Genomic DNA, 13,508 nt, shown 5'->3' with positions numbered 1-13,508 from the left:
CTTGAGCTGTCTTTGATTATCTTTTTTGGGTTATTGTTGTATATTTTAGAGATACTTAACTTGAATTTTCTATATATGAAATGCGTGTTTAACTTTGGTTTTCAGTACATTTGGGGCCTGCTTGTCAGATTGGGGGGATGAACTGAGTATTTAGTGGCAAAATCTGGTTTTTCAGTATGTTATATGTTGAATCAACTGTTCTGTTTAGCTATTGAAGTCTTTTTGTGTGGAGAACAGAAGAAAAAGGTTAATTTACAATCAAGTCTGCACTGTCCTTCAACTTGAAGGTAAATCCATGGCATCTCTCAAGCCTATCCTATGCTATATACTTTGTTAATAGTCTCACATGGTTTAGTCTAACATTATTTCTTTCTTATCATGTGTTATCTATAAGGCCTGCCTGTTAAACCTGATGCCCCAACCAACCTATATTGCCATGACTTCTCATTTTCTTGTAAGTACTTGCATTTGACATCCGTGTCCGAAACATATTAGAACTTGAATATCGAGATGTGATCCTCTTGAAAAGAAAAACTAAATATACCATATGCAACGATCACCCGAGCTGGAGTAACATGGGTCAAATGCTAGGTTTTATTAGCTAGTTACATTAAGGGCTCATATAGGATGGTTTGTGATTTCATTTCTTTCTCACTTTTCACTCATTTGACTGAAGTTGATCTTGTTTTCCCTTTGGGAGTTCGCCTTCATTTTTATTGAATTTAAAGTCATTGAATTGATCCTTCCCCACCATATAAACATGGTAATAATTGTTTGTAGATCATATGGTTGCATTGATTGTTATTATTGCTTTTGTCCTACATTGTAAAGGCTGATTTCTTCATAGCCAAACTGGTTTTGAGATGCATAAATCCAAATATCCGAAGTGCCGTCACCACCTGGATATCTTATCTCATGAGCCAGGCAAGCTCCAGCAGGTTCAGCTCCAAACTTGAACAAAAAAAAAAACCTTTCTCGGCCTCGACATCGATTCACAACATGTGGGAACCTTTCTCTACGAGTTCCGAATAGAATTGTCCATCCGATGTGCTGAATAGTGCGTTTGTCACGTATAATCGCTTCCCATCTAAGCTCAACTGGGTCATCTGTGATCCCCCTCAGACGATTCCCCTGTAAAGAATGTAGGAATGTTCCGGATAGATTTGTGGAACATCAGAATGCCATGTTTTACCACCTTCTGTCACAACTATAAGGCTTCTCTCTTGAACTAATCCTCCAACCTATACTTGGCCAGCCAATACCAGTTTTTTACGGTCGTCGATGTTATATTGTCGGACATCTCTGTGAAACCAGTTGACGAAATACAGAAAACAATCGTCAAGAGAGACTAAGACATGGCTCCATGACTCTTCTTCGGTTTTGAAAACCGAACCATGTTACTTGCCATGGCGCACCCGATACGAAGTACCCTGTATCCTTAGACGGATCATGAAGGAATCATATCATCAAACGACAATGAAAGCAAAACAGAACTGCATATCGCATTCCGGCAAAACCGAGTGATTATAAACAAAGCTGTAACATGTTCTCAATGTTAACATGTAACCGATCACCTTTGAATTCTACGAACTCATCTTGTAGAATTCCTTCGTGGTTAACACAATGTAGTCATGAAAAATATAAATAATAATCACTGAAAATACATTTCCTTGATCTTTCCGTGTTTGTCGCATTGTTATTTTTCCGCTTCTAAATTCCTAACAGTGACGATGGGATACGGAAGTGGAGTTGTGGTAGGAATAAGCACCCCCTACATTGTGTTCACCACCAGAAGGCCATGGTGGCTCGTGAGAATCGTGAAGAGAGATTTGCAAAGGAAATGCTGCAAGATGGATAGTAGAATTCAAGGAAAAAGAAACATTTACTGAATAACTATGATTTTGAAGATACGGATTTGTTTAGGGACGGATGCAAAATTTCATTTTTAGGAAAAGAACTTATCGAATTTTAAAGAACGAAAATAGATTTAATAGAAAATACATTACAAAATTTGAAATATAAAATAATTTTAAATTTCCAAAGGGGATTGTCCCACCCACCTGTCCCCTCGGTCCTTCCCTGAGTTTGTTTAAGGTGTTGTTGAAAGAATAATTTTTTGAACGTTTACTTTCAATAAACTTTTAGAGCAAACTACGCAATTAGTATCTAAATTATCGGTTTTGATATGTTTTAGTACATAAACTTTTAATTTATTCAAAAATCATACCTAATATTTAGTTTTTGTTTCATTTTAGTACCACACTGTTAAAAACTTAATGTGTCTAGTACCTAAACTATCAATTTTGATCATTTAGCACCTAAACTTTCAAAAAAATTCAAAACTCAACTTTAAATTTTGAACAGTGATACTAAAATAAAACAAAAAATTAAATTTTAGATATGGTTTTGAAGAAATTGAAAGTTTAGATATTAAAACGGACTAGAACTGATAGTTTTGGTACTAAATATGTAATTTACCCAAACCTTTATTATATATGTGGATATTGACCAAGACTTCCTTTAGTTTCTTCAAATTTGTGTGAAGTGTTGACCCAAAAGCATTTTAAGTCGATATACTATTGAATTTCTTTTCGTAATTTATTTAATTTTTTACCTTTATAAAGAGTAATATTCCATTATTTTCCTCAATCATACATTGTTGTCTGCCTTCTTTCTAGCTTTTGCTTTCATGTAAGTGTTTTGAAATTGCAACAAATAAATGTGAACAAAGACCATGATTGCTTTCATACTGTTTTGACATGAATATGCAAATATATTTAAAATTTAGATAAGGTATAAATAGATCTCAATTATAGGAAGTTACTTTATTGAGTCCTATAACTATTAAAATTAAGCGAATCCTCAACTATAGAATGTCGCTTTGTTGAGTCATCCGACTATTAAAAGTTATAAAATAGTCACTCGACTATTCGTATGTTACAAACTTGTCCTTTTTTATTAAAAAAAGTTGACGATCATCTGAGTTGGATATTAAATTGTTGACTGAGTTATGATTAAATCTGATTCTATAACCATTTGAGTTGTATTTTATGGTTTGATTATTTGTTTATATTACACTGTTACGATGCCAATATATTATTAAAAATATGATTTTATCAATATCTTAGTCAATAGATAAATGTTCAGCTCAAACAACTTCCATTTTTTTTAACAAAAAAGGCGAGTTCGGAACATATGAATAAATAAGTGGTCATTTGAAACTTTTAATAGAAAGAAGACATAACAAAGAAACATTCTATAATCAAGAGACTATGTTGTAAACTTTAATAGTGCTTAAAATTTTTGTTCCTGCCATATAGATTCTACTATATATAACTCTTCTAGGACTGTAGAAGAGTAAAAATAAATGAATGAAATTAACAGTCGGAAATGTAAAAATATTTAATGAAAAAAACAAGGAGATAGAGTATATATATATATATATATATATATATATAACTCTTTTAGGATCGTAGGAGAGTAAAAATAAATGAATGAAATTAATAGTTGGAAATATGAAAATATTTAATGGAAAAAAAAGGAGAGAGAGAGAGAGATAGAGTATATCATGGCTGATTTTTCGAAATAATGCAGTTGAAAAAATTATTTGTTCGAATAGGGCACTCTCGAAATTATTTTTTCAAATAGGGTGAATGCTAGAGTACACCCCAAATACGCATTGCAGTCCATGCGAATCTAATATAAATTTGGGCACTTTTTTCATTACTATGTAAATGTACAAAGGGTAAATTACACAATTAATCATTCAACTTTACTCTCTCCAAATTCACTCACTGTACTTTTAATTTTTTCAATTCAATTACTCAACTTTTATTTTACTCCTATTTTGATCACTCTACAATGACATGGATTGTTTTACTCCTATTTTGATCACTCATCGACCATTGTTCAAATTGTTATATGGAAGCCAATTTGATCCATGAGCTCTAGCATTGAATTTGTGTACTAAAGAAACCAACATCGTCCTCACATAATTTCTAATTGAAATTGGGTTCAGGTGGGAGTTATGACCCCCACTAATTTAGGGTATCATAAAAATAAATTATCCAATTTCAATTAGAAATTATGTAAGACCTTGAATGTAAGTCTTCCTCCAATTTGAAGAGAAGAAATGTCTCCCAGTCCTCTAACTTGAGGCAATGGGGGCAATGATTTCACATTAAAGGCTGTTTAAACTCAAAGAACTATGAAGTAAACGCGCCAAAAAAGACGTAAAGAAAAAAAAGGTGGAAAACACTTCACTAAGTCTTCGTCAACTATATTGACATAAAGATAGACTTGAAGCATACGTTACAAAATTGAAATTAATTCTTTTAACATAATCTTTAACTATTTAATCATTTCAACCCTGAAATTTTTATTTTGTTCTTCTCATCTCACAAAATTTTATTTTATTTAATCTAATTTAACTAAAAAAACGAAATATTTCGTTAAAACAACGTCAATTATTTTATCTATCCTAAAATATCGATATTGGATGAGGGAAAACCGAAGGATGAGATTAATAGTAGTAAATAAGAATATATTCACCGGAAAAAATGAATTAATCTCAGCCTTTGATTTTTTCTCATCCAACAATCCTAAAATGGTGTAAAACTAAGAGTTTCATACAAGGTGTGAGTGGATACTAACTCATATATATTGACTGCTATTCTATTACTGTTATCATTATATATTGACTGCTATTCTATTACTCGACCGCTTTTTGGATTCTTGGGTTAAATGTTTAAATCTGTTCACATCGGAACTTCATGGATCCCTACCAAGAATATCTAGCCAATAATATCTATTTCTAATATTAAAAATTAAATTTCAAGCATTTTATTTGATATTATTTTTTAGAAAAACAACCCCATAGTCTCCATCAAGGACTTCATTAAGTCCTCGTCAACCATATTGACATAAAGATGCACTTGAAGTATACGTTACAAAATTAAAATTAATTGTTTTAAGGCCCTAAACTTTAACTATTCAATTTCTTCATTTTTTGATTTTCATAGTCCAACGTCCGATGAGTTTAAAACTGGATTATGTTGGTTGACTCGTCATTTTCTCGCGGTTCACCTTTCGGATTGGTCATCCTTCCACTGAGGCTATGCCACATCAGCTCATTCATTATGTTTTTAACTGTGAGATACTAAAATAAAACAAAAACTTAACGTTAAGTATGATTTTGAAAAAAAAGAAAATTTATGTATTAAAATGGACTAAAACCAATAGTTTAGGTACTAAACGCGTAGTTTACCCTTGAAAAATTAAGTATTTTTTATAAAGCTAAAGTGATTACAAAGTAGTATATGTTCTAAGGACTTTCAATCATTCGACAATGAACGTTCAATAACCATGTTGCAGCCGCTGGTGCTTGAACCTGTGTCCTCTAGGAACAAGAACGATTGATGTTAGATTGATTGGTTTGAAGGTCGATGGTTTTAGCCTAGCATGGTCAGCTGATCATTCGCTGGTGAATTGGTTGGCTTGGTCTGGATTAGGTAGGGAGGAACCGTTTAAGGCTTGGTGGTGAAGTCGTTAAGGGAAGATTTCGATTTGGGTGGTTGTTAAGTGGTGGTTATTTGAATTGCAGATGAGGGTGGTCCATTCGATTTTTCTGTGAGGGGTTGAGAGTCTTATGGTCCATTCGATTCTGAATCTCAAACACAGTTCATGAAGAACATAATACTCTAATTAGATGATAGAATTAGAGTTTCTCAATCTAAAATTTTCAAATTTGTCTCTTATTAAGAAGGATTAGTGTGTGTTTATAAATCAATTATGTAATTTTTGAATGTAATCTTCGGAGATGCTATGGCATATTATGATTGTCTCATTAAGACACATTTTCATAAAAAACATATAAAATCATCTTTAAACAATCATAATATGCCATATTATCTTTAAAGATTACATCGAAAAATTCACATAATCATTAATAAACACATAATAATTCTTCTAAATCAAACGAAAATTTAGAAAAGTTAGATTATAGAACTCTAACTACATCATCTGGTTGGGACACTATGTTCTTCCTGTTGAGAAAGCAATATTAGCCCATACCCAACTTAATTTGATGTAATTGCTTACATCAATTTAGTTAGGTAAAGATGTCATTGCTTATCTCAATTTAACGAAGTAGGTAGAGTAGGTGGAGTAGGTGATAATAATGTATGGCTAGAAATATTTCTCAATTTAACATTTGTATGTTGTATGTTGCATGGTGAGGAAAATAAATACCCTCTTGTATTTGAGTTATGCATCCACCAAAACTTTGAGTATAGTGTCTTGAGTATAAGTTGTGAGCTTTCTATTGAGTGTTTATTTCTCTTCAAATTGTGAGTGGTCTTTGGAAAGCGTTGTAGTGTCTTTTATTGTGGGTATAATACAAGTAATTTGTTTACTTGTTTGGGTCCAATATTAGTAAGTTTAGAGTTGTATACTCTAAATTTTACTCAATAATTGGCATCAGAGCCACGCTATAAGGTCTCTTAAAATTTCGAGTATGTTATGTGGCTGCAGTTTTAACTGATCTTCCACATCAGAAAAGATTTCTTGAGATTATTGTCGGGGTTATTACAAACCTTGTGAAGCTTCTTTGTGTTTAGAGTAATTTAGTACTCTGCACGTTTGTTACTCAAGCTTGTTCGATGTAGTCAAAGCCTTACCGTTAACATGGGTGATTTTCAAGTAGTTGGAGGAATCAAGAAGCTCAACAACAAAAACTACAACATGTGGGCAACATGTACGGAGTCATACTTACAAGTTCACGACCTTTGAGAGGTTGTCGTTGGTAGTGAAGTTACATAACTGGCGGCAGAAGATGCCAATGGCATCTTATGAAAGTGGAAAATTAAAGCAGGCAAAGCGATGTTTGCTTTAAAGACCACAATTGAAGAATAAATGTTGGAGCACATCAGGGATGCTAAAACACCAAAAAAAGCATGAGATACTTTTGTTACACTCTTTTCAAAGAAAAATGATACAAGATTACGACTTCTCGAGAATGAGTTACTATCAATGGCGCAACGTGACATGACTATTGCTCAATACTTTAACAAGGTAAAGTCGATATGCCTTGAAATTTCAGAGTTAGATCCGACATATCCTATTGGGAAACCAAGGTAAAGAGAATAATTATCCATGGGTTGAGACCCGAATATCGAGGGTTTGTTGCTACTGTACATGGATGTTTGACACAACCATCACTTATTGAGTTCAAAAAATTGCTTGCAGGTCAAGAAACCATGGCCAAGCAAATGGGAGGAGTCTCACTGAAGGATGAAGATGAAGCGCTCTACACCAGCAAAAGAAGAGGTATTTTTCAGTGATATACTGAAAGTGGATCTAAAAAGGATGGTGAGAAGGTGAAAAATTACCAAGGAAATGAGGCTCTCATCCAGGGGGATCTTCCAAGAATCGCGGTAATAGTATAAAGTTCGATGGTAAGTGTTACAACTACGGGAAGATGGGTCACATGGAAAAAGACCGTTGGACCAAGAAAAAACATGTTTAAAGTAATTCTGCTACTTCCAGTTCGAAGGAGAATATTGAAGATGATTGGGATGCTGAAGCGTTATTCGCTATGGAGAAAGAATAATTAACTCTCACTGTAACAAAACCAGAACGGATTGACTACAAGAATGATTGGATTGTAGATTCGAGCTGCTTAAATCATATGACGGGTGACAAACAAAAGTTGCAAAACATGTCTGAGTATAAGGGAGGTCGTGTGGTGATGACAGCTGATAACTCAATATTACTGATAACTCAATATTACTGATAACTCATATAGGAATGACGATAGTTACGCCTCAATATAATTCTAACCAGGTGCAACTTTAAGATGTTTACCATGTCCCAGGAATGAAGAAAAGTTTGCTATATGTGGCTCAATTGACATCATCAGGCCATTATGTCTTATTTGGTCCCTAAGATGTGAAGGTTTATCGTGACCTCAAAATCTCAAAAACACCGACAATGGAGAGGTGACGTTTGGAGTCAATCTACGTGATGCCAGCAGAGTCTGCATATGTAGATAGGACAAGAAAAAAATGAGACATCAGGTCTATGGCACATGCGGTTAGGTTACGTTAGTTATTCCAATCTAAGTGTGATGGTAAAGAAGTCGATGCTTAAGGGGCTTCCTCAACTTGACGTGAGAAAAGACACGGTCTGTGCGAGATGCCAGTATGGTAAAGCACATCAATTACCATATGAAGAGTCAAAAGTTTAAAGCAAAAGAGCCGTTAGAGTTAGTTCACTCAGATGTGTTTGGACATGTTAAGCAACAGTCAATTAGCGGTATGCGGTATATGGTAACATTCATTGATGACTTCTCCAGGTATGTGTGGGTTTTCTTTATGAAAGAAAAATCTAACACATTCTCAAAGTTTAAAGAGTTCAGAGAGTTAGTTAAAGGAGAAGTGGGGAAGAATATATGTTGCTTGCGCACAGACAACAGAGGATAATATAGCTCAAACGAGTTCTCTCAATACCTAAAGGAATGCCAAATATGTCATCAATACACTTATGCCAACACGCCACAACAGAATGGTGTAGAGGAAAGAAAAAATTGGCATCTTGTAGAAATTTGTCGAAGTATGCTACATGCAAAGAACGTCCATGGAAGGTTTTGGGCTGAAGCAATGAGGACTGCAGTCTTTGTGATCAACAGACTTCCTCAACCAAGGTTAGGATTTATTTCACCCTTTGAGAAACTATGGAACATGAAACCTATAGTTAGCTACTTTCGAGTATTTGGTTGTGTATGTTATGTGTTTGTTCCTGATCATTTACAAAGAAAGTTTGACAAGAAAGTTGTTAGATGTATCTTTGTGGGATACGACAGCCAGAGAAAGGGGTGGAAATGTTGTGATCCAATGAGTAGAAGATGCTACACGTCACGAAATGTGGTATTTGATTAAGCATCTTCTTGGTGGTCCTCAGAGAAGGAGGTGTTGCCAAACTCGAGAGAATTTGGAGACAAGCTGCAAAAAAGATTGATAGGGAAGCGGTGGCGGGTTAATGAACGTTGCTCTTGTTGAAGAATCAAACCTAGAAAGCTCTAGACTCGATGAAGAAAAAAGGGGGATGAATAGAGGAAGGTGGTGGCAACAACTAGGGTCCTTTAGAGTTTCTTTTAAATGTTGGAAACAAGGTAAGAAACAAGATTAGAAAAAGATAAATAAAAGATAAAGAAATTGAAAATAGAGTAAGATAACCAAGGAATCAAAATATCTCCCTTATGAAGGTGAACGGTAAAGATGATGATGGTGAGGATGGATTTGTGAAAAATAGATGGATAAGTGTCCTATCGATCCCTCCTAGTCGTAATGAAAAGGCAAATTGGAGTGTGAAGATTAATCTCCCTCACAAGAACTTGAAAGAACTCCAGGAGAAGAAGCTTTGAAGGCACAAGGCAATCAGCACTAGTAAAAACAAACTCTCGTTGTATTATTAATCAAAGAAATCTAAATTACAAAGTTGAATGAAGCCTCCTTTATATAGGGGTTGAGTTCTAAAGGTCCTAGATAACTAATGAATAAAATAATAATAAACTAAACATGTCTTAACTCTAATTCCTAATAAAATAATAATAACTAAAGATAATATTTTAACCCAACATTAATTCCTAATAAAATAATAAATCTAATCCTAAAAGATAATGCATCATCCTATATTAAGTTATATTACAAATAATCAATAAAAATATTGAAAATTCGTAATATTTACAAAATCCCGTATAGGATTTTCTGCATGCACCGTCTTCAGTAAAATGGCTATATATTGAGTTCCCAATATCGGATTGATGCAATTCAAGAACCGTTGGTAAGATAAGAGATAGAAGGTTTTATCACCAGAAGACATGTCTACCAAATAAGATCAGAATCTCATTCAAAAAGTCGTCGCAAGTATGCTGATGTTCTGATCTTCTTTTCCAAAGCTTGGACGAGTGGATCATTTGGAAGAGTTATTACTTCTTCCTTTGATGTGAACCTTGTGATGCATGTATCATCCTCCATTTCTTCAAAAAGATTCGACCTCGAATCTGAAACATTAAAGGGAGCAACATTAGAATAGTTTAATAATTCATTCACATTATGCTTACCGAATAGATATGCTTTGAATCTTCGAGACTTTGTTCTTCTAATAGGTTCGAGTAGAAACATTAGTCCAAAGAAGCATGTATTATGGACTCTGGTGCATGTATCAAAGATGGGGGAGCATACTGTTCAACTCCAAACAAGTTCAGATAAATCAAGAGATCCAAATGGTGATGATATCGAACAAAGAGTGACTCAAAATCCTTAACAAACTGGCATATATCAACAACTGAATGAAGAATGTGGGCCTAGTGAAACAGAAGAATCAATTCCACAATTTCAACTTCAAAGGTCAACAAGAATACGAAGGCCAAATCCCAAATATGCCAATGCAACCATAATTGAAGAAGCAACAGAGCCTGACACGTTCAAAGAAGCATCACATAGTTCTGAGTGGATGACAGCTATGAAAGAAGAGATCGATGCACTTAAGCAAAATCAAACTTGAGATTTTGTGCCAAAAACAAAAAATGTGAAACACATATCTTAAAAATGGGTTTACAAGATAAAGCATCATCCATATGGGTCACTCGAGAGGTACAGGGCATTATTGGTAGCTCGTGGTTTCTCTCAAAAGTATGGACTAGACTATGATGAAACATTTAGTCCAGTGGTGAAACTTACAACCGTATGAGTCCTACTTGCACTTGCAGCCAACAAAGACTGGAATTTGTGGCAGATGTATGTGAAGAGTGTTTTTCTTCATGGAGAGCTAGATCGAGAGATCTACATGACCCAACCAATGGGTTTCAGAGTCAATATCATCATGAATATGTGTGTAAACTACGAAAAACACTCTACGGATTGAAACGAGCACATAGGGCGTGGTATGGTAAGATTGTTAGATTTCTAACGAAAAGTTGCTATTCAGTAACACCTGCAGATTCTAGCTTGTTTGTCAAAGCCAATAAAGGTAAGCTAGCTATTGTGCTAGTGTACGTAGATGACTTAATCATAACCGGTGATGATGAGGTAGAAATTCTTCGGACGAAAGAGAATTTATCAGTTTGTTTCTAGATGAAGAAACTTGGACAACTTAAGCAATTCCTTGGTCTAGAGGTTAACCGCACACACGAAGGAATATTTCTGTGTCAACATAAATATGCCAAATATTTGTTGAAGAGGTTTGGAATACTCGAATGCAAGTCAATTTCGACACTAATGGAATCAAATGCCAAAATGTGTGCACATGAAGGAAAAGATTTAGAAGATACGACAATATATCGACAATTGGTAAGTAGTCTGATCTACTTAACCTTGACTCGACCTGACATTTGTTATGCAGTTGGTGTGATGAGTTGATACATGCAAAATACGAAGAAGTCTCATTTAGAAGTGATTCAGTGAGTACTCAGATATGTGAAGAGTATAATAGACTATGGTATTCTATACAAGAAAGGTGGAAATTGCAAACTAGTTGGCTACTGTGATACTGACTATGCAGGAGATCACGATACTCGCAAATCAACTACTGGTATATGTTTACCCTTGGATCTGGAACAATCTCTTGGTGTAGAAAAAGACAACCAACCATGTCCTTATTAACTACAGAAGCAGAGTACCGAGCAACAACAATGGCAACTCAAGAAAGCGCGTGGCTGATACAACTAATGAATGATCTACATCAACCAGTAGATTATTCAGTTCTGTTGTACTTTGACAACCAATCGATAATTCAGCTGGTGGAGAATCCTGTTTTATATGCAAGAACTAAACATGTGGAAGTGCATTATCACTTTGTTAGGGAAAAAGTTATGCAAGAAGAGATTGAGATGAGGCAAGTTAAGACAGATGAGCAAATTGCTGACTTGTTTACAAAAAGCTTGAGTACTGGACAGTTTGAACATTTTCATCGGCTTGGCGTGATTCAAAGAATGGGGGCTAACATTGAGGGGAAGTGTTGAGAAATCAATATTAGCCAACACCCAACTTAATTTGATGTCATTGCTTATATCAATTTAGTTAGGTGAAGATGTCATTGCTTATCTCAATTTAATGGAGTAAGTGGAGTAGGTGATAATAATGTATGACTAGAAATATTTCTCAATTTAATATTTGTATGGTGTAGGTTGCATGGTGAGGATAATAAATACCCCCTTGCATTTGAGTTATGCATCCACCAAAAATTTGAGTGTAGTGTCTTGAGTATAAGTTGTGAGCTTTCTATTGAGTGTTTATTTGTCTTCAAATTGTGAGTGGTCTTTGGAAAATGTTGTAGTGTCTTTTATTGTGGGTATAATACAAGTAATTTGTTTACTTGTTTGGGTCCAATATTAGTAAGTTTAGAGTTGTATACTCTAAATTTTACTCAACACTTCCCAAATTATGTTTAATACTCATAGATGAATTTATAATTTATTTATCTCACAATAATATACCTTACCAAGAAAACGAGGAACATGTAAATGATCGAAATAACAAAAAATAGACTAGCAAAATCCGTATGAAATTATGAACAAAGAAACGTAAAAGTTCAGTTTCAAGATTATGAACAAAATTTTAATTCTTCTTCTCGTAACTTTAATTAAAAAAATAAAAAGAGATATCTTGATGAAACTTACATGTGAAATACAAACTATTAGTTCTCTTTTATTTTATTGATGACTATTTGATGTTAGTTTGTTATTGGGGATTTTTAGAGGGAATAGTCATAATAAAAGTTCATTTTGTATTTTATCGATCACTTGTTTGGTTACTTTGAAGGAGCAAGAGGGTTTAGGCAAGGCTATTTGCTCTCGTCATACTTGTTTGTTCTAGCTCTAAATGTGTTGTCAAAGATGTTGGATTTGGTTGTGACTAATGGAATTTTTAGTTTTCATCTAAAGTGTAAGAAAGTGCGGCTGGCGCACCTTTGCTTTGCAGCTGATTTGCTTATTTTTTTTACAAAACGGACTGTGGATTCAGTGTTGGGAGTTCAAAGTGTGTTGGATAAATTTTATGACATGTTTGGGCTGAAAATTAATGTTGTTATGTGTGATTTTTTTTCTTGTGGTGTTTCCGGGGGATATTTAGATCGTATTAAAGAAAGAGTGGGGTTCAAGATTGGGTGGTTACCAGTCCGCTACCTAGGTGTTACTCTTGTAACTCAAAAATTATTAGAGAAGGATTGTCAGAGTCTGCTAACTTCCATTAGAGCTTAATGTGGCATTGGGAGAATAGGAAGCTAAGTTATGCTAGGCGATTGAAGTTAATACAATATGTATTGTATAGTATTACAAACTTTTGGAGTATGCAGCTTGTTTTTCCTAAAGCGATAGTGAAAAGGGTGGAGCAATTGTGTATGCAATTCTTTTGTAAGGGTGCGGACACGCCTACGGCGGGTGAAAGGGTAATTTGGGAGTGTTTTTGTTCTCTCAAAGCTGAAGACGGTCTTGGAGTAAAGGACCTGACATG

General features: G+C 34.5%; 1 pseudogene; it reads right to left on the bottom strand.

The window, feature by feature from the left end:
• Nucleotides 1-804: 804 nt before the first annotated feature.
• Nucleotides 805-1,408, bottom strand: LOC120115171 (annotated as a pseudogene).
• Between the last annotated feature and the right edge of the window lie 12,100 nt (nt 1,409-13,508).

The sequence above is a fragment of the Hibiscus syriacus genome, unplaced genomic scaffold (genome assembly GCF_006381635.1).
Source record: "Hibiscus syriacus cultivar Baekdansim isolate YM2019G1 unplaced genomic scaffold, ASM638163v2 tig00110258_pilon, whole genome shotgun sequence".
Classification (NCBI taxonomy): Eukaryota; Viridiplantae; Streptophyta; class Magnoliopsida; order Malvales; family Malvaceae; genus Hibiscus; species Hibiscus syriacus.
The sequence above is the reverse complement of the archived record's forward strand: the minus strand, read 5'-3'. Positions and strand labels throughout refer to the sequence as shown.